Genomic DNA, 25,497 nt, shown 5'->3' on the forward strand with positions numbered 1-25,497 from the left:
AGTGACTGCACGTCCCTGATGCATAAGGTGACCAGACATCCCGCATTTGGCGGGACAGCATGCTTTCTCATAATTTTTCCCATGTCCCGGGCCGTTCCCAAAAGATCCCGCTTAATTTTGGCGCCTTCTTCGATCGCTCGCTCCCTCGCCCATCTGCTGCCGCTCGCATGGGCGTGGTGTAGTGAGCGGGCGGATGGCGGTGGGATCGCCACCCATGAGCCGCCAGAAGCCTTCCTGCCCACCACCGGCTGCACTGCAGCTGACTCGCCCCGGGCGGGCTGGGAGGCTTTGGGCGTCCAGGCGGGAAGAGCTGCGAGCGGATGGTGGTTTTTTTTTTTTAAAAAAAAAACACACCGGATTCCTTGAAATGCCCGCACGTGTGCGCAACGCAGCTAGGTGGCGGGAGCTCCGCTTGGGATGCCCTCCATAGCCGGGTCATCCCAAGTGGAACTCCCGCCGCCTAGCTGCGTTGCACACACGTGCGGGCATTTCAAGGAATCCGGCTGCTCACAACCAGCAAACCCTTTGTTAAAGAAAGTGCAATCCACCTCTGGGGGACATGTATATTTCCCTTCATTTATGTGAAAGTTAATCCTCCTGCTCCAACCAAATGACCTTGTGGAGACTGGGCTTATTTTGAGGTTCATGGAGAGCTAGTCTTCTAAGAATACAGTCCAGAATCAAATAGCTTTTCACCAAATAATCTTTTCCCATTTATAATTTCAGAAACTGAAACTGATTCATTGTACTGCATATTCAGCCTTCTATCCTTCCGAGGTGGGTAAAATGAGGACCCGGATTGTTGGGGGCAATATGCTGACTCTGTAAACCGCTTAGAGAGGGCTGAAAGCCCTATGAAGTGGTATATAAGTCTAACTGCTATTGCTATTGCTATATTTAAATAGTATAGGAGGGGAGCTGTGTTAGTTTATGGTTTCAAGGGATGAATATTAAGAAAGTGTTGTTCTAGAATCAGCTGTGAAGATGTTGACATAATGTAGAGCCGTGCATACTGTGCCTGCCAATTAGTGGCGAAATCTAAAAAAAATTCCAACTTGTTCTGCGGACGTGGTTTAGTGGAGGTCATATGACTGGGTGGACGTGGCTATGTTGTGGGAGATCAAAAGACAGAAACTCACTTTAACAATGTCCTGTTTGAACAGGGTGGGTGGACTAGGTGACTTCCAGGTACATTGCCGCCCTGGATTGTTGTGCTCTTTCAAGGAATCCTCTGAAGCTGAGTCTACTGCCAGGTTTGTGGTCCTTCCTCCCTCTCCTTTCTCTCTCTCTCTCCCCCTCTTTCTCTCTCTCTCCCTCCCTCCCTCCCTCTCTTTCTTTCTTTCTTTCTTTCTTTCTCAGCATTCCTACAGACACACACCCTCCGTTTTTGGCCTAGCAGGCTCCAGGGAAGCCTCCTGGGAGTAAAAATGGATCTCCCACCCTCCGTTTTTGGTGTAGCAGGCCTCAGGGAAGCCTCTTGGGAGCAAAAACAAACCCCAAATGCTAAAAAAATGTTTAACAAAAGTTCCTACCATTACATGGCACAGCTGATCATCTGAACTTTTTTTTTACTTTGCTACAGGGACGTGCAGTCACTAGAGGCAGGGGAGGTGGGGCCTCACCGGTCTCTTAAGGGAAAAGAAAGAATTTTAAATAATTTTTTTTAAATAATTAAAGCCAGGGTAGTTGCTACCAGATTCAAAGTCACAGTGGCTTGGTGTCTGCTCTCAGTGTTAACTATGGGAGGAGGCCAGAGAACTCGGGGCCTCTTTTGCCTAAGGAATTTTTCGCCTTTTAAAAGTTAAGGAGGAGTTAACAAGCGAAAACTTTCATATGCAAAAGAGGCACTGATTCTCCCACCTCCTGATCGGGGAGCAGCGAATCATGCCTTATGAGCATGCTTACGTTGAGCACGCTTACGTTGGGTGGACAAGAGGAGAGTTGAGAGTGTTTCCACAGCTGGAAAAGGTGGATTGGACGGAGGGAGGGGGGGATTCAAATTTATTGTAATTTAATTTGTAATTTTTTTATTGTGAGGTGTGTGTGTGTGTTTTCTTTCTTTACAGTGGTGGGGGTCAGAGGAGGCGGGGGGCGAGGCGGCAGAGCGCAGAGGCGACAGGGACGTTCTCGCCGCTGTGTCCCAACAGGACAGGTGTCTCGCGTTTATATCTGCCATAAACGTGAGACGCCTGGCCTGTTGGACACAGTGGTGGTGGGGGAGGAATGGGCTGGGTGCGCTGGCTGGCTGGGGAGGGGGGAGCCCTTTAAAGCCCTGCTGCTGCGTCTTCCCAGAAAGACTTCCTTTTGGCTCGCGGTTTCCCTTGCCTGCCTTAACCAAAGCTTGGTGCCCTGCCTCTGCTTTCGCGCTCTCCCTCTCTCAGTTGTGCAGCAGCGGTGGCGGCAGCTCTCGGCCTATGGCGGCATCATCGCACAGGCTGTGGAAGGAGAAGGAGGAGGATGAGGGAACCAAGAGAGGCGTTTAACGGGCGTGCGCCCCACACCCAGGACCGTCATTGTGCCTCAAGCCGCATTTCTTCCTGCAAAGCCCTTCGGGTGTCAGGCGGAGCTGGTGTGGGGCGCATGCCCGTTAAATGCCTCTCTTGGTTCCCTCCTCCTCCTCCTTCTCCTTCCACAGCCTGTGCGACGCTGCCGCCATAGGCCGAGAGCTGCCGCCGACGCTGCTGCACAGCTGAGAGAGGGAGAGCGCGAAAGCCGAGGCAGGGCGCCAAGCTTTGGTTAAGGCAGGCAAGGGAAACCGCGAGCCGAAAGGAAGTCTTGCTGGGACAACGCGGCAGCAGGGCTTTAAAGGGCTCCCCCCTCCCCAGCCAGCCAGCCCACCCAGCCCATTCCTCCCCCGCCACCACTGTGTCCAACAGGCCAAGTTGCTGGGAGAAGAAAGTTTGGGCTGCAGAGCAGAGTTTGAACTGCCGAGTGACGTTCGGTGACCTTCATGGCCGGTGAGGGTTCCGCTCTATGGCAGACGCGGCGCCGGGGCTTCGGCGGGGCTTTCACGCTTGCCTCACTGGCCATGAAGCTCACCGCACGTCACTGCTTTGCTAAGCATTTTTTTACTACCTGTTTGGGCATTTCATCCCTGCTGCCCATAATTTGCAGGTATATGATGTTACTAAAGGTGAAGCAATTATGGGTGAGTACATAATCTGGAAGACAGGCCTGCTATTCTGGCATCAATGAGGATGCCTCTTAAAGTTTGGAAGCTGTGTTTGTGAGAATTGTTGGTCCATACTACTTCAACATCCATGACAGCTAAAATGGTGTTCTCAGGAGCTGAACTGGATTCAGTCTGTGGTGTCTCTTATGTAGCTGGGAATGCTGGCAACATAAAGTCCACAAAACCTGATATTTCAGGATGAAAAAAATATATCTTCCTTTAGTTCTATTTCATGGCATCAATATCTTCCTTTTCTTTCTAAGCAGTGTGTAAATAATCATCCTTAGATGGAGCTGATCCTTACTGAATTGGCTTTGCTCTGTTTGAACATGGTGAGCTTCATATTTTGGCATCCCTATATTATGGCACCATGTGATTCTTTTCATCCTGCGGAAAATATTTAGATAGCACAGAAAGTTGTGTGGGAGCAAAAGGGTTTGACTTACTCTTAGATGAATTTGACTGGCAGAGAAAGAGTTTTAAAAATAATTAATATACAACTCCCTTCCCAATCTTTATCCCCAGCTTGTCAAGGGAAAGGGAAAACAAGGCAAGATCCAGGCAGTTCTTTCCTGGCATATAATCAGTTCTGTTATCAGCTAGAAAGGCCTATTAAACTAGAAAATTAATACTGAAAGCTTCCTAATTAAATGCTTTCCTCTTACTTGCTTTTCTGATAGTGGAGTGGAAGATGCGAATACCGACACCACATTAATAATTGTGCCTCTTATATCATGACTTGTAATCAGCTTTCAGTAACATGTATGAACAATCAAAGTCATCTTCATTTTGAATTATAATTAGAAATGTCATTGGATGATAGGTAATTCATATGCTGCCTCTTCTGCTGTCACACAGTTAACATTGCTTTGAATAAGAAATGGAGATTGAGTGTGGTATAGTGGGGGGGGGGGAAACCACCAGTATTGGCATTGATAAATCTAGGATCAAGTCCAATTTCAGTCCAACTTCTTTGTAAGTGTTTTTATATGGGGTACCTGACTTAATCATTTGGACAAAAGGAAGGTTAGAGCTCTTAGTAACGAACCTCATTATTGCATATGCTGATTTGTTGTCATCAGCCATTCAATTGTGTCCAGCTCTTGGCCATTCTATGGATCAGCATTCTCCAATTCCCCTCTGTCTTGCGCTGCCTCCTTCAGATCCACCCTGGTCATCCTGGTGTCATCCTTTATAGGATGTCCAGTCAGCACTAGGGTGGCCCCTTCTCCTTTTTCCACTCATCACTCCCAGCATGATTGACTTTTTTTTGAGTGAGTCAGCTTTCATGACATGATCAAAATATGACATCTCTGTTTAGTGATCTTTGGCTTCAAGTTATATTTTTGATGAGGTTCAATCAAAGACTTCCTTGTATTTTTCCAGCCTATAGGGCAGTGATGGCTAACATTTTTGGTGCCGAGTGCCCAAAGTGCATGAGTACAATCCCAAAATGCAATGCAAGTGCCCCTTGCTCATGCCCCCCACATGGATCTGCCATGCCTTCCCTTTGTCCCATTTTGGCTTCCAGGTTGGTGCAGCAGGATTTCCAGGACCAAAACGGGGCGTGGGGGCGCTTCGCATGGCATCCCCGCGCCCTGTTTTGGCTTCCAGGTAGGTTCAGGAGTACACATGAATGACCAAAATGCAATGCACATGCATTCCTCCCCCCACGTATGTGCACATGTGTTTCCCACATGCACCCTACCTCCCACACATGTGCTGCAGAGACCTGAAAACCAGCTGGCTTGCAGGAGGCATGCGTCCATGTCCACTGGAGCTAAGCTGGGGCAACAGCTGGTGTGCCCACAGAGAGGCCTCTGCGTGCCACCTGTGGCACACGTGCCATAGGTTTGCTATCATGGCCATGTACAGGGTGTGTAATGGTTACCTCCAGCATCACAATTCCAAGGTGTCCACACCTCTCCTACATGTCTTTTTCAGAGTCCAAGCTTCACAGCTATAAGTAGCAATTGGAAAAATAATTGTATTAACTAATCTGCACTTGGTTGTGAGGCTGATGTATTTACTCTTCCAGATGTTATTCATGCCAGATATTGCAGTTCTTCCAAGTGCTGTATGCCGGCGTCTAATGAGATATGCTGATTATATGCATATTCCAGGTAAGAATGAAAGACAACTACCTGATCTTGGCAAGCCTTGAAAACTTAAACTGAAATAGACATTTTTTTAAAAAAAAAAAAGAATGGGAGACCACTAGGAAATGACAAGGCTAAAGGCTTGAGCAATAAAATACTCAAGGAAAAGCAGTGAAAACTCCTTTCCATACTGTTCATGAAGAAAAAAAGCATGAATCAGAAGTTGAACTCAACATCTTTAGCTTGATCCAGTTAAAGGAGGAATGTCGACCTCTTTTTTAAAGACTGCATTTGGCCTGGGAATAAAATGATGAAGTCTGCGGACGTATAGATGAAAAACGAACAGGCTTAACGAGATTAATGTGGAAAACAGGATACACACGGTTGAGGTGCTTGGGCAGCTGCAAGCGAACCGAAACAGGATTGATGACCTTGATGATGGGAAACGGGCCCACATACTTAGGTCCCAACTTCTTGGATTTTTGTGTAGTTTGAAGGAACTTCGTGGATAGATAAATCTCCCACCTTGTAATCATAAGGTTTAGCATGTTTCCTATCAGCCTGTTTCTTATGCGCGCGATGCGCAGCGTCTAAAGCCCGAAGTGCCAAAGGCCAAACATGCCGTAAACGCTCACTCCACTCAGAGATCGATGAAACTTGTGGCTGTTCATGAGGAACTTCTGAAATAGGAACAAAATCCTGGCCAAACACCACCCGGAAAGGGGTGAAACCAGTGCTGCTATGCACAGAATTATTATAAGCCACCTCCGCATGCAGCAACAAGTCCACCCAATCATTTTGCTGGTAGTTGATGAAACAACATAAATATTGCTCCAGAACAGAATTAGTCCTCTCACAAGCCCCATTAGTCTGAGGGTGATGGACGGAGCTTAAGCCCTGGGCGGAGCCAATGCGCTTAAGAAATTCTTTCCAGAACACTGAGGTGAATTGCACGCCCCTATCAGAAATGATGCGATCAGGCACTCCGTGTAAACAGTAAATGTGAGAAATGAATAGTTTATCGAGGGCTTTCGCAGAAAGAATCCTTGGGCAAGGTATAAAATGAACTTGCTTGGAGAACAAGTCAGTAACCACCCATATGACTGTGTGCCCCTGGCTCTCAGGAAGTTCGACAATGAAGTCCATAGAAATCTCCTTCCATGGGGTGACAGGGCGAGCTACAGTCTGGAGCAAACCCTGTGGATTTCCAGGCGGGCATTTAGCAGCCGCACAAACGGGACAGCTGGCGACATAAATCTCAATGTCCTTTTTCAAAGAGGGCCACCGAAACTGCCGTTTTACAAGATGTAGTATCTTCACGAATCCAAAGTGCCCCGCTAACCTGGAATCATGAGCCCGTTGGAGAACTACTAGACGAAGAGAGGTAGGGACGTAAAGCTTCGCCCCAATCCATGGCAAATCATCCCTCATGGTACATTCACTTTGATGCTGCTGGAACCAATCATCATGAGGAAGGGCCTTCTTGAGGTCAGAAAGAAAATCTTGAGACACGTCTACCTTAGAGCGTGTTTGTTGTCTAGTAACCACAGGAGCAGCGAGGCTTGACGTGGGAACAACGGGCTTGACAACGCTGAGTTTAGAGCAGTTGTACTGAGGGAGTCTGGACAAAGCATCAGCCATGAAGTTCTTCCCCCCCGGGATGTACTTCAGGGTGAAGTTAAAACGATTGAAATGTTGAGCCCAGCGCATCTGCTTAGGGGAAAGCCTCCTGGGAGTTCTCAAAGCCTCCAAATTCTTATGGTCAGTCCATACCTCGAACGGGTACTTAGCGCCCTCCAGGAAATGGCGCCATGTGGCCAAAGCCCAACGAACAGCAAATGCTTCTTTCTCCCAGATCGTCCAACGTCTTTCTGTGTCAGTGAGTTTATGAGAGGTGTATGCACAAGGTTGTAATTTACCTTGGTCGTTGGTCTGAAGTAATACGGCCCCCACCGCCACATCGCTGGCATAAGCTTGAACTACGAACGGCTTGTCCATGTCCGGGTGCTTCAGAACCGGCTCCTCGGCAAAAAGTCGTTTCAACTTCTCAAAAGCAGCTTGACACTCCATGGTCCAATTCAATGGCTTGCTAGGCTTGGGTTTCGGCCCACCTTTGGACTTCAACAAATTAGTGATGGGAAGTGCAATTTTGGCAAAAGAAGGGATGAACTGATGATAGAAATTGGCAAAACCCAAAAACTTCTGCAACTGCCTGCGTGTACGAGGCGCCTCCCACTCAGTGACCGCTTTGACTTTAGCAGGGTCCATCTCCACACCTGCGTGGGAGATACGATAGCCAAGGTAGTCTATTTTCTCCTGGTGAAATTCACATTTGGACAAATTGGCATAAAGCTCCGCAGCCCGGAGTTTCTTTAGTACTGTGCGGACCTGTTCGTCACGTGTTTGCGTGTAAATAAGGATATCATCCAAATATACGATAACGCCTTTGTAGAGGTGGTCATGCAAAACCTCATTAATTAACTGCATGAAGACTGCAGGTGCCCCCTGCAGGCCAAACGGCATTACACGGAACTGGAAACAACCCAGGGGGCAGTTGAAAGCAGTTTTCCACTCGTCTCCCTCCTTAATCCGGACCCTATAGTATGCCTCCCGTAAGTCCAGTTTAGTAAAAATGTGGCCCTTCCCCAGCTGGGACAGCATATCTTTCATCAGAGGCAATGGGTAGAGATTTTGGGATGCGATAGAATTAAGATTTTTAAAATTGACACAAAGATGAAGAGAGCCATCTTTCTTTTCTCTGAATAGTACAGGGGCAGCCACCTTGGGTCTGGCTGGTTCAATGAAGCCCCTCTCCAAGTTCTTGTCAATAAACTTCCTCATCTCCTCCATCTCCCTGGGTGACATAGAATATATTTGGGGTTTCGGAAGCGCTACCCCAGGCAAAATCTCGATGGTGCAATCAGTGGGCCTGTGGGGTGGAAGCTTATCAGAAGATTTTTCACTAAAAACTCCTCTCAGGTCCCAATATTCTTTTGGAATCTTCTCCTCCCCCTCAATTCTCTCCTGGCCCCTGGCGGCCAGAGTGGGGTTGGAGCCAGCAGGCTCTGAGGCTTCAACCTCCCCGTCTGGGGCTGCGCTGGTCCGAATGCGCAGCCACCCGTCCCTCCAGTTAATGCAAGGGTTCCATTTATGAAGCCAGGGGAGTCCCAAAATAAGGGGTCTGTCCATCCCAGGTGCAACAATAAAAGAGATTAACTCTAAATGGGTTCCCATCTTCATTTCTAGAGGTTCAGTGTAAAAATGGGCTGGGCCCCCGCCTGCAATGGACCCATCGATCTGGCAAAAAACAATAGGGGTTTTCAAAGTCCTCAACTTCAAGCCCAATTTCTCAACCATTGCTGGACTAATCATACATCTGGAGCAGCTGGAGTCTAGGAGAGCTGAAAGTTGCTCCATCTCACCCTTCGCTCAATTGGGATTAACATGGGGCCTTTATTTGAACTCACCCAACGATGCGAGGTGTCATCATCGGATTCATCAGAGGAGCTGGTGGTCACGTCCCCTTCCTCCTCCTCCGGCTGGAAACGCTGGGGAACATTCTCAGCAGCACACGCAGCCTCTTTCTTCTTCCCCGGGACCTTGCCTGCCTTTCCCTCCCTTTTGGTAGGGGGTGGAGCGGTCTGGGCTAATTTAACACGGCAATCCATGGCGCGATGGCGTCCCTTTCCACAACGGAAGCACGTGAAAGGCTTGGTTTTGCTGGCAGAGCTTCCCCTCCCCTCACTCCTGATGCGAAATGGGGCTTTTGGGGCTGGGGGTGGGGGTGACCTCTCCGCTTCTTTCTCTTTTGCACGTTGAAGTCTAACCAAATCTAACTCAACGTCTGCTGCATTTTTGTACCAAGCAACAACTCGTTTGGGAAGGTGTCTGTTAACGAATTGCTGGTAAATGTCCTCTTTCAATCCCAAGGCAAACTGATCCAGGAGGGCCTCTTCTGACCACCCCCTCATATACTCTGATAGCTATTGAAAATCCTGAACATATTCAGCCACTGGTCTATTTCCCTGCTTTAGGGCCATAAATTTCACCTTCCCGCATTTCTCAATCAGCGGGTCATCAAACCTCCTCTTCAGTGCAGCCATAAAGTCATTAAAATTTCTCAGGAGAGGGGAATTGCATTGGTGTAAGCTCACCATCCAATCGGCTGCCTTTTCTTCCAATGAAAGCAAAACCATCCTCACTTTCATCTCATCGGTTTCTAAATCCAGAGCATATATTTCCATATAATTCCAAATTTGAATGACGAAAAGGCCCAACCTCTTGGGATCACCGTTATATTTTACTGTTAAGGGTGGGACTTTTGCCATTCGGCGTCTTCTGGGGGGCCCCCTACTCTGGTAGCAGCCCTGGCTGGGGGGGGGAGGCTGGTTCTGGGTTTCCTTGCTCCCAACCTCCCTCGGCCTCTTCACCCTCCCTAAATTTATGCATGGAGTACCTTTGTTCAAATTCTTCTGTTTGCTCCCTTTCCATCGCTCTCCCTCGGGTCTTCTGCTCGGTCATAGCCTCCTCCAATTCAGCTGGGTTTTTTTTTTCAGTCTCCTTCTGGTGACTCCTGCATCCAATTCTTCAGATTCCTCTTTTTGCCCAACTCCCAAAGTCCATCGGGGGCAAACCGTAGGCTCTTCTACTCTTAGGCCAGCCAGCCTTTCAGGTAAAGATGGGTCTGCAGTTGCCCCTTCATTCTCCTCTTCATCGCTCGCATGCAATGACATTTTCCTTTGTTCCTTCTTGTGAGTACACCTCCCACGGTAGGTTGAAACTCCTGGTGGGGTGTGTGAGACTTCGCTTAATTGTCAGCACCTCTTCATTGGATAATCAGGAAAGAAAACCACAAGACTCCATTGATAGAAATCAAGTGTACTTTTACTAATTATAAATGAACAGAAGCGTAGCAAAGCGAAGTCTGATTATTTAGGCGCAAAAGCAAATGATATATTGTATAACCCATTCCCCACCCCTTGGCATCCCATGCACAGTCCAATCATAATTCTCCCAAGTGTCAGGTGCGAGATAACTTCGAAAGGCATCACCAAGATGGAATGTCGGTGCCGTTGGCCTTGGCGGGAAACCTCCTCTGCATGCGCAGCAAGACGGGCAGTGGAAACTCCAGAATCTCCCTCCAACACAACAATCAGTCCCCTCCCAAATACCATGCCCCCCCTCCCCATTTCAATGGCAGCCAAAGCAGCAGCAAAGCAGAGGCTGACATCTGCAAAGTTCTCCTGGGGGCTGGAGGGGTCAAAAACTACCAAAAAGGCCTGTTTTGCAGGAAAATGGGCCCATTCTTTGCCAAAAAAGGGCATGCATAGCCTTTAGAAGCCTTGTAGATTGCTCCTGGGGGCTAGCAGGGGTAAAAATGAGGGGGGGAAATGACCCCATTTTTCACTCGTTTTTGCCCTCCCCAGCCCCCAAGAGCACTTTGCAGGCCTCCCAAAGCCTATGCACATCCATTTTTGTGAAGGGGTCGGGTTTCGGGAGGCCAAAAATGCTGTATTCAGTGTATAAGATGCACCCAGATTTTTACCCTTTTTGGGGGGGGGGGCGTCTTATAATCAAAAAAATACAGGTAGGTGGGATTACAATAAAATGAGGCTAGGAGAAGGGCAGAAGTTACTGCCTTTTGACTTATATTTTTCTCTTTTTTACAAGGAAAAGCAAACTTGGAAAAAATATCAAGAGGGATGTGGAGACTTTTCCTAAGGTTTCTGAGGAAAATATGCAGCTCTGGAGCATTGCTAAAGATTACCGAAAACAAATATATTATGTATTGTATCATACATATCTTACATATTGTGAGGGTTCTTTGTTGTTCAAATACTAGGCATATCACAGCATAGAAGAAAACAGTACAATATACTTTATTGTAGCGTACACCTTTCCTCTTACCCGGGTTAACTTGACCTGGCTAAGCTTTGCTTAGTGGCTTTGGAGCCTCGTAAATAAGTCTTATAACAAAACTCTTGAAGTCTGTAAAGTGGCAAACAACTTTGGATTCCTTTCAAAGTTCTTACATTGGTTGGGATTAGCTGCTGCCTCATTGGTTGCTCCTCTTCTGGTTGCTACAAAGCTCCAGATTATTTTCCAAGAAGGAATCATACCACAATGGCTACTTATTGTACCTTGTGGTCCTAGCAATTGGCTGATAGCTCTTGCTTGCCTGTAATAAATGTAAATCCAGATTTTGCTTCCCACTTCCTTGTCTCCTCATTGTTGTCTTCTTTTTCTCTCCTACACACACACACACACACTTTTGTGAGGCTGCCTCTGGACATCATCATGTTCCTAAAAAAGTTGGGTGTGGTTTAATAAAACACGTAGCTGAAAACAGTGGTGTCAATGCCTGTGAGTAATCCTAGAGTGGGGAATACATGAATAAGTCCATCTCCTCTCATATTTCTGGGGCTATAAATATTTACCAATTTCATTGTATTTAAGTACAATGACAATAAAGATTATACTTATAGTTACTTACTGCCCCAGATCAGAAAGGTTGGCAGTTCGGCAGTTCAAATCCCTAGTGCTGCATAATGGAGTGAACTCCCATTACTTGTCCCAGTTTCTGCCAACCTAGCAGTTTGAAAGCACGTAAAAAATGCAAGTAGAAAAATAGGGACCACCTTTGGTGGGAAGGTAACAGCATTCCATGCACCTTTGACGTTTAATCATGCCACCCACATGATCACGGAGACCTCTTCAGACAGCGCTGGCTCTTCAGCTTTCAAACGGAGATGTGCACCGCCCCATAGAGTTGGGAATGACTAGCACATATATGCAAGGGGAATCTTTACCTTTAGGAGAAGGGATGAACTGAACATTCACATCCACAGACACATGAGAGGCGATGGACTCATTCATTCATTCCCCACTCAAGGTTTACCCACAGACATTGGGTTAGGAAGCATTTTTGCCTGGTCACAGCTGCTTTTCCCAATCTATGCCTATCATTTATCCACTCCCCTCGCTTTCATAAACATATAGTCACTTTAAATTCTTCAATGTAGGAGAGGAGCAAGCAGAGCTGAGGGCAGAGATAAAGGCATCATCAGCTTAGAGTCATTATGTTTCCATAAGGACTCCAAGTCCAACCTCTCCTGAATTCTGTTAGCCCTTATTTGGTGCCAATTTAGTGGTGAACTTTAGTTGGCCAGATTCTTGTGTATACACTTAAATAAATCTTCTATGCTGCAACCTATGGTCCTGATTCTTTGCACCTGACAATCAAACATAATACATAAATAGGGGAAAGTGAATGTTTGTTTTATTTTTTGTATCCCACCTTTGTTATTGTTGGTTGCAAAGTCGTGTCCAACCCATTGCAATCCCATGGACAACGTTCCTCCACGCCTTCCTGTCCTCTACCATCCTCTGGAGTACATTTAAGCTCATGCCCAGTGACTCCATCCAACCACCTCATTCTCTGTCGTTCCCTTTTTCTTTTGCCTCAATTGTTCTCAGCATTAGGCTCTTCTCCCATTATTCCTTCCTTCTCATTAGGTGGCCAAAGTATTTAAGTTTCATCTTCAGGATCTGGCCTTCTAAAGAGCAGTCAGGGTTGATCTCCTCTAGGATTGACCAGTTGGATCGACTTGCAGTCCAAAGGACTCGCAGGAGTCTTCTCCAGCACCACCTTTACCTTTATTTTATTTTACTTATTTTATTTTTACAAATAAATGGCAATCATATCCAACATCTTCCTCCTCAAAGTAGAAAGTTTTATTTAAAAAAATATTCTTAAAGGAGGAACTTTCACTAACTAATTATTCCCTTTCTTTCCATTGTCTCTAGACACTAGTCACTACTTGTATTTGTCTTTTTATTTTGAAATGTTGGAGGTTGTTGTTTACATTTACTTAAATATTTTCATCTGATATTTTTAATTAACCTCTTACTTAAAGAGTTCAACTATTTGCAAGCAACAAGCAACTTGCTTTGAAAGTGCTCTTAAGAAATCACTTGAAGCTCCCAGAATACCTTGGATAGTGCATTCCTAGAGGTGCTATGAATATCACATATTTTCACCTGACAGCAGGATGTGCGTTCCATTTTGGATTGCCTGCAAACACCTCCATCTGCCCCCTCCCTCATTACCTGTGAAATGGCACATGTGATATTTGCAGCTTTACTTTTTCAGTTCAATTATTTGGATCAACCGTGTTATTAGGGTGGAAGAAATTTACTAAAAAAAAGATTGTTTTTAGCAATGCAAGATAAGATTCATATTTTGCACTCTCTGAGGGCCAGGTTTAAACTTTGGTGCTTTTAGTATGAGAGAGAAACAATTTCTGACATTCTAGTCTTTTCTCTTCCCCCGCTATTAAATCTTTAAAGCAATGCCACTGAGTCTGTCTGTTGCCTTGACAGAATAATTGGAAAAGACAATTGTGCAAACTAGAGGAATACTGCAGTTCTCCTCCTGCTTGGAGATTCATTAAAAAGGCCTCCTAGACTGCAGGACTTCAGTTCTCATAAAAATCAGGAAAGACCTTTTAGGATTTCCTGAGAAATCTATAAGGCACACAAACACATACCCCCATTTCAACTCAATCAAAAAACTTGTATCATTTCTCTCAATTACTGCTCTGTGTTCAAGGCCATCGAAGTCTATGGAGATTTACCATGGGTTCCATAGAAGTAAAAGTGTCTTTTCATAAGATGTCTTAGATATTATTATTGTGTAAACTTTGGCCCATATTTAAGCAATAGCACTTAGACTTACATACCACTACACAATGCTTTACAGCCCTCTCTATGTGGTTTACAGAGTCAGCCTATTGCCCCCAACAATCTGGGTCCTCATTTTACTGACTAGGAAGGATAAAAAGTTGAGTCGACCTTAAGCCGATGATTTATTTCCCATAGTATCTGAGGACAGGACACAAAGGAATGGGTGGAAGCTCATCAGGAGAACATGCAATATGGAAATAAGGAGGAATTTCCTGATAGTAAGAATAATTGGTCAATGGAATAGCTTGCCTCACGGAGTTGTGAGACCTCCATCACGAGGTTTTCAAGAAAATATTGGCTATCCATTTGTCTGGGATGGTATAAGGAGTCCTGCTTTGAGTAGGGGTTGGACTAGAAGACTTCCAAAGTTCTTTCCAGTCCTATGATTCTATGACTCTGGGTGATGCACAATTAAATATATATAAAAACAATTAAAATATATTATAGGAAAGAGCATGAGATTTTACAAAAAATGGAGCCACCTCATTATTTCACCATTCCCTTGAGTTACCCTCCCACCCCCAAGCCTATTGAAACAGCCACATTTTGAAGGACTTCAGAAATTTGACAGGGATCAAGCAAATCTCACCTTGGGTGAGACAGGTGCACAACAGAAAAGGAACCTATCAGGTATGGCTCTTTAGCAGACAGGACCTGCAACATACCTCATCTGCTGGATGGGATGAACAGATGGAATCAGGAAGAGTCAGCTCCTCAAATAACAGGCTAGTATGTTCTTGTAAAATATTAGTCATCAAGGCTAGCATTGTTCATTCTTAAAACGGCTCTCAGTGGCTTTGTCCCAAACACAGTTTGAAGGTCTGACATTAGCCAGAAATTATGATTCTTCTAATAGAGGGAAAAGAAGCTTCCTGAATCTGTTGGTTTTTATTTTATTTTTATTCAAAGCAGAAGAACGCTTCTTCCTCAGTGCCCCGTAGCAAAGTGGTTAGATGATTAGATACAAAGATTAACAGGGCCTCTTATATTTTAACTCCCGGCTAGAAGGGGCTTCTTCTTTGCAAACTCCGAGAGCTCTGAGCAACTATGCTATTAAAATGTCATCACTGGCTTTGTGCAACTATGAAGATGACAGGTTTCCAGGATTCCTTGGGTTGCTGTACCACTGTTTTCCTCTGGACTTTGCTCTTCCTATTTCACATGGCGGAACTACACGGCAACAGCTCCTCTTGGTCTGCTTTTGCTGCGCACAATTACTGTAGGGAATTGACAGAACTGCCAGAATTGAAGGCCTTTTGTCCCACTGGCTGAAACAAAGACAAGGGATTACACACTTGAATCCCAAAATCCATGAAAAGGATTTAATAGGGAACGATAACAGCAATGGGTCATCACAAACTTTGCTGGCTCTCTGACTGCTGGTCAGAGCTAAAACAGAGAGCAAATGGAACTGTTGGGGCTTATACATTGGCTTTGCCTGGGGGGAAAATGTCATCAACCTCTTCTTTTCTTTCTAATTATTTTCCCCATTTTAACCCCTACTCCTGCCCCTACTTTCTTTCCTTCCTTCCTTATTTCCTCTCTCCCTCCCCTTCCATCCATTCATCCATCCATCCATCCATCCCTGCTCCTTCCTTTCTTCCTTTCCCCTTCCCTCGATTCCTTTGCTCCCTCCATCCCCTTCCCACTCCTTCCCCTTGCTCCCTCCCCTACTCTTCCTCCCTTTCCTTCTTTTCTTTCTGTCTTCCCTTCCTTCTTCCTTTTCTTTCTTTCTGTCTTTCCTTCTTTCTTTCCTTCCTTCCTTCCTTTCTCCCTCCCCTCCGTCCATCCATCCCCTCTCCTTCCTTCTTTTCTCCCCCTACTTCTCTCCCTCTCTCGCTCCCTCTCTTCCTTCCCCTTGCCCCCTCCCTCTCCTATTCTTCCTCCCCTCCCTCCTTTCCTTCCTTCCTCCCTCCCTCCCTCTTCAAACCAGCACGTGGCAATATTATACAAGTAAACTGCAGTTCACAAAATCTTTAATAATATTTGTCAGTTGAAAAAGGTGTTACCAGATTTCTGACTATTTTTGGTGCTAAAGACCAAGAACTCTTGCCTATGTTTGTTTATTTCTCTCTTCCCTCTCTTCCCCTCCTTCCTTTTGTGCTGTGTCTCAGATTTGGAACCTGATGAAAGTGTCTTATATAAGTCAAAAAGTAATTGGATGTTCAAACTGCAACATTGGTTCGTATAATTTGAATACATGCCATAATGATTTCCTTTTAAACATAAGTTATTTCATATATATCAGTTTTGCTCTGGAAGACACATTTATTTTGTTGGACTGCTGTGTTCTTTTGAATTATATACCAATAGTTTGAAACAGGAGGACAATGGAAATGGATATTGCACAGTTTTATGGACACACAGAGATTGATGCTGGGACAATATTACTTCATTGTCAATTATATATTATCTCTGTCAGTTCTATAACCTCTCTTTCTACATCCGAACAAGCACTGTACTGCTGGGAATTCTGCTGGAGGATTATTTAGAAATTTGAACTGCAAAGTCTATATGCTTCATTTCCTATTTTTCATATTGCTAAGAGAACTGCCTTAAAAGTTAATAAGCTGATTACATAAAATGATATTAAGTCATATATCTAGTTTGTACTTAATAGGTAAGAGAGGAATTCATCTCTTTCTCCTCATCATTTCTTCTTATACAAAAATCAAAAAGGTATAGTATATGAGATGCTTATTTTCTTTTTTAAATTATTTATACGGGTATGTAAATTATCTCGGAGATTTGAACACCAAAAAGTGATATAAAATGGGTTCAGTTGGGGAATTACTGAAACAGCCTTTTAATGCTCCAATAAGATGAACACATGTTTAGATTTTGATTTGATGAGATAAAACTTTATATTCTGAATCTATTTTTTAAAACCTCCTTTATTTAAGTAAATAGGCTTCAGGGATCACCTTTTTTTAAAAGCCATTAAATATGCCTGACAGCAATCTGCTTTCTGCCATTCTTTTAGCTACCTGCTAGTTAATTATTGCAACATGCAAACTATGCCTTTCCAAACTGCTGACTTCAGTGTTGTTTGCATTAGGACTTTGGGCAAAATTCTGTTCTCCAAAACATGACTGATGATAATGAGTACGTCAGGGTAATAAAGGAGCAATGGAAAGAAAATGTGAAATTGCATGTGTGGAAAACATCAGCCTGCTACAGTTGCTGTTCTCTGCTGTTTCTCTTCCATAGCTCTGGAGCACAACTTGGGAGGAGGCTTTTTTCTTTTTTTGCAATTACCTGGAATTAAAAGAAAAGAATTAAAGAAGGATGCCTAGTTCATCAATGCTTTTCCTCACAGCAATATCCTGCTACCATGTTTCAGGAACTCATTCATGCTGCTTTCTTGACAGTAACATGGAAATGGCTGGTTGTTGCTTTATTCCAGAAATCTTCCTGATTAGTTTACATCAGAGGTGGTATTCAGCAGGTTCTGACTAGTTCTGGAGAACCAGTAGTGGAAATTTTGAGTAGTTCAGTAAATACCACCTCTGACTGGCCCTGCCTCCAGATATTCTCTGCCTTCCGAGTCCCAGCTGATCGGGAGGAAATGGGGATTTTGCAATAACATTCCCCTGGAGTGGGGTGGGAATGGAAATTTTACAGTATCCTTCCCCTGCCATGCCCACCAAGCCATGCCACACCCACAGAACCAATGGGATCTTTCTAAAAAGTTTGGATCCCATCACTGGTTTACATCCCTGGCATTTCTTACTTGTCTCCCACCCAGTTATTAACCAAGTCCAGCTATGGTTAGCTTTCCTGAACTCAGCCAAGGATGGCTACACAATGGCATCTATTATGATAGGGGTGTCAAACTCAAGCCCAGGGGCCAGATTTGGCCCATGGCATGCTTAGATCTGGCCTCCCCAAGCTCTGTTTTCACTAGAAAAGGGCTTCAGGAGGCTGTTGCAGGTGAAAACAGAGCCCAGGCAGGTTGTGCATGCCCTCCAGGGCTTCATTTTTGCTGAGGAATGGAGGGGGCATTGTGGCTGTAAACAGAGCCTCAATGAGTGATGTCGAGCTGGCCATGCCCACCCTGGACACGCTCTCCCTATCCCCCAAGGTCAAATACAACCCTGATGCAGCCCCTCAATGACATTGAGTTTGACACCCCTGTGTTATGACTTCACAACCAGCAAAGGTTTTGCAATGCTGATAATACAAAGGCTGTGGTGGCACAGTGATTAGAATGCAGGATTGTAAACTGACTCTGCCCACAGCTAGAAGTGCAATCCTGACTGGCTCAAGGTGGACTCAGCCTTCCATCCAGGGGTGGGATTCAGCTGATTCAGACTGGTTCAGGTTTTATATCTGGTTCACAGAACCAGTAGTTGCAAGGACTGGCTAGCCCTTCCTGCCATGCCCCTCCCAGGAGTCTCCATACAGCCCATTTTGGATACCAGGTAAGTGCAGGGCCTTCACAGAGGCTTGTGTGTGTGTGTGAAAAATGGGCCTCCTGGAAGTTCCAAAAGTCTGGAAATGGGCCCATTTGCAGCCTCTGGAGGGCCTCTGGATCCCAGGAGAGGACATTTTTGCCCTCCTTGAGGCTCAAGGAAAGCCTCCGGAGCCTGGAGAGGGCAAAAATGGGCCTCCCAGAAGTTCCAGAAGTCCAGAAATGGGACCATTTCCAGCCTCCAGAGGGCCTCAAGAGTCCAGGGTAGACCCTCCTGGAGGCTCAAGGAAAGTCTCTGGAGCCTGGAAAGCGTGAAAACACCCTCCCTCCCACCATGGCTATGCCCACCTAGCAACTGGGCAGAAAACCAGTTGCTAAATTTTTAAAATCCCACCCGAGATCAGTCAAATGAGACCCACATTGCTGAGGACAATATGCCGACTCTGTAATGTAAACTGCTTAGAGAGGATGTGAAACACTATGAAGTGGTATACAAGTCTAAGTGCTATTGCTATATGCTGGTTAATTCATCTATCGATCTATCTATCTATCTATCTATCTATCTATCTATCTATCTATCTATCTATCTATCATCTATCAGGCATTGTTGATAGATTGCTTCTATATAATCTTCTAATAATCACATGGATAATCTATCTTTGTTCATCATTATTATGAGGTGGATTCTGTTCTTAGAACAGTTTTCCTTATTCACTTTTTCTTTCCTTATTATTTTTATACAATAAAATAAAAGTCATTTAAATGAAGCAATAACTGGACTGTTAACAGGATGCTTTTTATTAATGGTGCATTGATCTTTAACAGTCTCAATAATGGTTTGCATATCCAAACTGAGTATAGACAGTGTTTCTGTAAGAATCCAGAAAAATGACTTAAAATATCAGTATTAAGAAACATCAAAAATATTAATCTGCCAACAGAAAGCAATGATTCAACAACACAGTACCTAATGTTAAGGAAGACAAATCTCTTTCATCCACATTAGGTGGAATTTTACAACCATGTATAGAACAGCATTCTTATTTGTCTTTCCTGCAAACTACAAAATATTTATTTGTCTTTTGTTATTTATAAACTACAAATCCCCAAATAGTTTAGCGTTTCTTTATAGGCTGGGGACTCAAATTTCTTGAACATAGTTCACTCATTTCTGTACCATTTCAAGCTATGGAATATCATATTTTAATACTTTTTTATTAGTTTTCAAAAGTGAAAAGTTAAAATTCAAAATTATACTGAAAGCAGAAAATAGGGACAATATGGCAAGTTTAAGAAGTTCAATATGAATATAATTATGGAATAAAATACTCTCTTGTTTTAGTTTAAGAAAAAGTTACAAAACTAAAATATAAAAAAATATACATGGCAAAGAGTCAAATAATAACAGTATGGAAATCATAACAATTCCACAAATATAGTTATTATTAAATGTTTCTATATTGAAATATCTGTAATGAAACATCCTTTACCTTAAGTTTAAATAAAATATATCTGTTAAATAGCAATAGTACTTAGGCTTAACTGTATATACCACTTCAAAGTGATTTACATTCCTCTCTAAATGGTTTGACAAAGTCAGCATATTGCCCCAACATTTTGAGTCCTTATTTTATCAACCTTGGAAGGATGGAAGGATGAGTCAACCTTGAGCCAGTGAGGATCGAACTCCTGACAACGGGCAATTGTTAGAAACACAACTCTTATATGACAGCTCAAGACACATTCTCCAATTTGCCAGTAAGACTTCCACTACTTAGGCTGTGTAACAACAGAGGGAACATCTTCCCTTGAGTCTCAATTATCCACAACAAAGGATTTATAAGGCTCCTGCACAATTAAGAAGACAGGGAGAAGAAGAGAAAACATCTTGCACAATCATTTTGGGGCCTTCAAGTCCAATCCTGTTTACTTCAATCTATTTTACTCTGGAGCTGAAAACAGGTGCATTTTTTGTCTTTGACATGTGTAAGAATATTTCTTCCATGGCTCTTACTACCTCCTGAGTACTAAAATCCTTTCTTATTTTTTAAAAAATGGTAAGATTTCCTTAATTTACATTTTAAAACAAAAAGGGAATTTTTTTTAGCTTTTCAATCTCCTCCTTGTTGTGCAGGGTTTTTTTTTCAGTTCAAGAGTATCCTTCTCTGTAACTCTCATGTAACATACTTAAGGATGGATTGTTTTTTAAGTTTGATAGGAGGCACAATGGATCAGCGGTTAAAGACACCAAGCTTGTTAGCCAGAGAGCTGAAATCCAGGGTTCAAGATCTAAGTACTGCACAATAGGGTGAGCTCCCATTACCTGCCCCAGCTTATGCCCACTTAGTAGTTCGAAAGCAAGCAAATGCAAGTAGATAAATAGGCACCACTTCAGTGGAAAAGTAACAGAGTTCTGTGCACCTTAGCACGTAGTCAGATTGGCTGCATAACCATGGAAATGTCTTTGGACAATGCTGGCTCCCTCAACTAAGAAACAGAGATGAGCACCATCTCCTAGAGTCATACATGACTGGACAGGGGAATCATTTACCTTTATACATAAACATAATAGGGACTAAAGATCACAGTTCATCTCTTGAGAAGTGCCAGAAGTAGAAGTTAAAAAGTAGTTTGGGAAACTTTTCCCACAACAAGGAAAGATTCAAAGATATGCTGTCATGCTTTCTTCCATCTGTAAATGCAAGATTACTTTGTTAGAATAAAAATCAGAGCTTTAGCTCAATTTATACACCAAAATGATATATCGTATTTTTAGGAATGTGTCTGCAATGTCTTCCTACCATAAAGGATAATTTATGCTTGTGTTTATTTTGCTTCCTTTTCATTTATAAAGCAATCTTATTGAATCTACTGCTACTATGTAGGAATGCTCAAACTCTTTAGTCTAAATAAGGTCTATGTAACTTTGAGACTTCGTGCTTCTAGATGCTAAGACAAATAATATGAGCACTGCAGGAATGTAGTGACCAATAAGCAGATTAAGCATGCGCTTAGGGCATCAGGCCCAAGGGGACACCACAAAGTTGGAAAAAAAATGAAGAATTGTACAGTCTGTACAAAGGAGAGGGGCACCAAGATTTGTTGGTGCTTAGGGCAACCAGTGAGTCTTAATCCGCCACTGAGTGACGGTGTCTTGTCTTGAGGAATTTAAGGATAGTAGATGAGCTACTCTGAGCATTTTCAGCAATATAGTCCCCATGGGGATTCCTACTGGTGGCTTAATGTAGGACTACTCCTAAGTATTTGAAATAGGAGACCTGCTAAACCTTGTGGCCATCTATCCTCCAGAAATGGCTCATGGGCCTTTGGTGAAGGTCGGGATTTGGGTTTTCTAATAAATGAGCTCTAGCTAGTCTTCCTCAGTGCTTTTAAGGGCTAATAGATATTCTTGGGAGTACTCCTGCTTTGTCTGTATAGAGGAAATAAGATGTGTTTATTTATCTTGTTTTAAAAAAGGTTGTTATTATGTCATATAAAGATATGAGAACGTGTGATGCAACATCACTGGAGACTTCATGTGACATCTCTTTGTAGTTCTAATTTTTATGAATCAGAAAAAGAAATATTACTCAGAAGGTTTAACCTTTTCAATGTTGTGAATCATTCTCTAATCTCAATTTAGAATAACGTTATCAGTCAGATTGTAATTAACAGCTAGGCTACCATTGTTTAGCCTAGATGACCATAGGTCTTTAAGTAGTGCTCCTAATTATTTGTGGTCAACACCCTAATTTTAAACCTTCAGTTTTAAGATCTATCTGCCCCTTCCCTATTGCTTTCTGTTTGGCACAGAAATAGATGGATATCAGAAAGAGAATAAAATAATGACTTTACTTACTATTTGCTTGTAACTAATTCCCACCAAGGAATGAAACCCTTAACAGAAGGAACTGCAAATAATTCATACCAATTGTTATATAAGCATTATGAAGAGCTGAAATGACAGTAATGTTTTTTTAAAAAATTTGTAGCTGTACCAAAGAAAAAAAATCTTCACTCTAGCTCCCTCACTGAACCCATAGGTTGTGGCCTTGCACTGTAGGAAATACCCAATTACAATAGTAAAATTTGTAAATAGCATAATGAATCATTACATTAATAATTATATTTTACACTGATGGTTAAAAATGGGCCAAGGATGATATATGTTACCCTGCATTTCTCATAAATGATACAACCAATGTTGGCAAAACTCAATGCTCCAATAATTCAAAAAGGCTTTAAAAGATCTTTTAAAAGAATGTGGAAACTGAAACAATGCTCAGCATCTAAATTTAGCCCTGAAAAAAGGAGAAAGCAGTACTTCCCCATTGTTAAAACTTACTTTTAACTGAGTTCTCTTATTACCTGAGGGAGGAGCCCCAATTCGGTGTGCTTAGGAATCAGTTCTCACAGTCTCCATAGTGTGTTTCTTTATTCTGCTAGCTGCTAGAAATTCTTCAAGCATAATCAGGAGTTATCAGTTCAGTTCACACTCTGAATTACTTCCCCAAAGATGAAAGGAGATTGCTCTGAACTTTGTGTTGCTCTGTCAAGTTGGAGAATCTTTTGGGAAAGCCAAACAGTAAAAGAGCAAATGAGCAATGCCCACTCATTAATGGGCAGAGCTGTCGAGGTATACATCTCTCCTGCAACAATTTTTGCTGCATTCTAACGTGACTTAATGTTGCTATTTTTTTCAACCAAAAATCCCAACCGGTTGCTAAGACAAACAGTGCTGATTGGACATGATGATGGTTTGTTGTGAAACTGGATTGATGTAAAGGTTTTAAGAATCAAACATGGGTACTCCCCAAAGGTGCTTTTTCAGAAGGTAACAGGATTTTCTTTGTTTTTCCCCTTAAAGACGTTTCAGTTCTCATCCAAGAAGCTTCCTCAATTCTGAACTGAAGAAACTTCTTGGATGAGAAGTGAAACATCTTCAAAAAAAAACATACCCAAAGACAGTCAAGTTACCTTTTGAAAAAACACCTTTGGAACAACCATTACCTGAATGACTGAAAATCTCCATAGACAATTAAACTTAGTTACTGAATTACAGTTGCATATAATTTATGACAGCTGGGAGAAGACCAGGTATCATGACCATAGATTGTTGTACAAAAAATTGCTCTGAAGAGTCTCACATATTTCAGAATCTGAATACTACTGCATAGAATGCCTCTGAATTATTGCTTCAGAATCGTCAACACTTCAAAAGCTCAAAAAGTGAGCATGGTTTCATAATTTGTGAAAAGAGATGCTGTTATGACTATAAAGCAAAGATGTTGTCGGTTGTGATATCCAAGTATTGTACACTGTAAAATTATTATTACTTTTACTCCTCTGCCCTCTATTACAAGAGTGGACTCTTAGAGAGAACTTGAAGGGTCCTTAACAACGTACTGACAACATCTTGATAAAGCAGGATTTTAGTACAACGCTATTCCCAACTTGATCAGAAATAGCTTACATATATAATTGGAACCGTATATCCTATCCCTGTAGTAGAGCTGCAAGGTAGTGTGTTAAACTATTTTTCAAAGGGTCAAGATGTTAATAAGACTAATTACTTGTAGGATTACACCTGTTCCGTTATGGTTCATATCATGGATGTGTCAACTGGCAGCACTTTCGGGAAAATACAGCATATCCCACAGTTGCAGGATTTGAGTTTGTCTGGTCTAGAAAAAAGAAGGACTAGGGGGGACATGATAGCAGTATCCCAGTATTTGAGAGACCACCACAAAGAGGATGGGGTCAATTTATTTTCCAAAGCACCAGAGGGCAGGACAAGAAACAATGGATGGAAACTAATCAAGGAGAGAAACAACCTGGAATTAAGGAGAAACTTTCTAACAGTGAGAACAATTAACCCGTTGAACAGCTTGCCTTCAGAAGTTGTAGGTCCTTCAACATGGGAGAGTTTTAAGAAGAGACTGGGCAGAAAGAGACTGAAATGGTACAGGGACTCCTGTCTGAGGAAGAGGCTGGACTAAAAGATCTCCAAGGTCCCTTCCAGTTTTATTCTGATTGATTGATTGAACTCATCCGCAATAGATACCTTTCATATGTTGCTTGCTTTGCTTGGCAGCTAGGTTTCTGTGTTGGATGGGTGTTTCTTTCAAATTATAGTCCCAAAGGTGCTTTTTAAAGAGGCAAGTGGACTTCCTTTGTTTTTCCTTGAAGACATCTTGCTTCTCATCCAAGAAGCTTCTTCAGTTCTGATTGAAAGGTGGAGAATGGAAGGATTTATATTCCTTACCCAAATTCTTGTTGCTAAGTGAAACAGTTTTTAAGTGAGTTTTGCCTCATTTTACAAGTTTTCTTGCCACACTTATTAAGTGAATTCATGTAGTTAAGTTAGTAACAGAGTTATTAAGGGATTCTGACTTCCCCATTGACTTTTCTGGTCAGAAGGCTGCAAAAGGTGATCACATGGATCAGGGACACTGCACCTGCCATAAATATGAGTCACTTGCCAAAAGTCTGATTTTTTCATCACATGACCATGGGGATGCTGCAATGGTTGCAAGTGTAAAAAATGGTTATAAGTCACATTTTCAGTGCTGAGGTAACTTTGAACGGTCACGAAACGGATGTTGTAAGTCAAAGACTACCTGTTGTGGAGGAAAATTGGAGGAAGGAGCACTGATTATGCTCTCTTGAGTTTTTGGAGAAAAACTACAAGGAAATACAAGGAAAAATAAGTAAAATTAACTCAAGAAAGAATGGATAACCTTTTGTTTACAAACTAAAATGGCCATAGGATATTTTTATAGCTGCACTGCATTGTATCACTAGAGCCATGATGGTGAACCTATGACACCATATTTGACAGCATGGCAGCCCTCGGCAGTCTCTAGCTCCTGCACGCAGGTGCGCACCAGCCAGCTGATTTTTGGCCTTCCAGAGAGCTGGGGGAGGCCTCTGGAAAGCTTCCGGAGCCTAGAGAGGGTGAAAAACAGGCCCAACAGCCCAACTGGAAGTTTGGGAACGAACTTCCAGTTGGCCTGTTGGGCCTGTTTTTTTGCCTTCCCCAGGTTCCAGAGACTTTCCTGAATAGT

The 25,497-nt window shown here is 43.1% G+C and overlaps 1 long non-coding RNA gene across 1 annotated transcript; it reads right to left on the reverse strand.

Annotated features, from left to right (window-relative positions):
- Positions 1-16,004: 16,004 nt before the first annotated feature.
- Positions 16,005-24,860, reverse strand: LOC148049382 (uncharacterized). Its single transcript, XR_015696222.1, has 4 exons — positions 24,495-24,860; positions 22,290-22,341; positions 20,982-21,122; positions 16,005-17,274 (listed from the first exon to the last, which is right to left on the reverse strand). It is a non-coding gene; the product is annotated as an uncharacterized LOC148049382 (long non-coding RNA).
- Positions 24,861-25,497: the final 637 nt, after the last annotated feature.

Source organism: Thamnophis sirtalis, unplaced genomic scaffold, assembly GCF_051295495.1.
Source record: "Thamnophis sirtalis isolate CommonGarterSnake01/CBP01778 unplaced genomic scaffold, rThaSir2_p1.2 scaffold_1, whole genome shotgun sequence".
In the NCBI taxonomy this organism is placed as follows: Eukaryota; Metazoa; Chordata; class Lepidosauria; order Squamata; family Natricidae; genus Thamnophis; species Thamnophis sirtalis.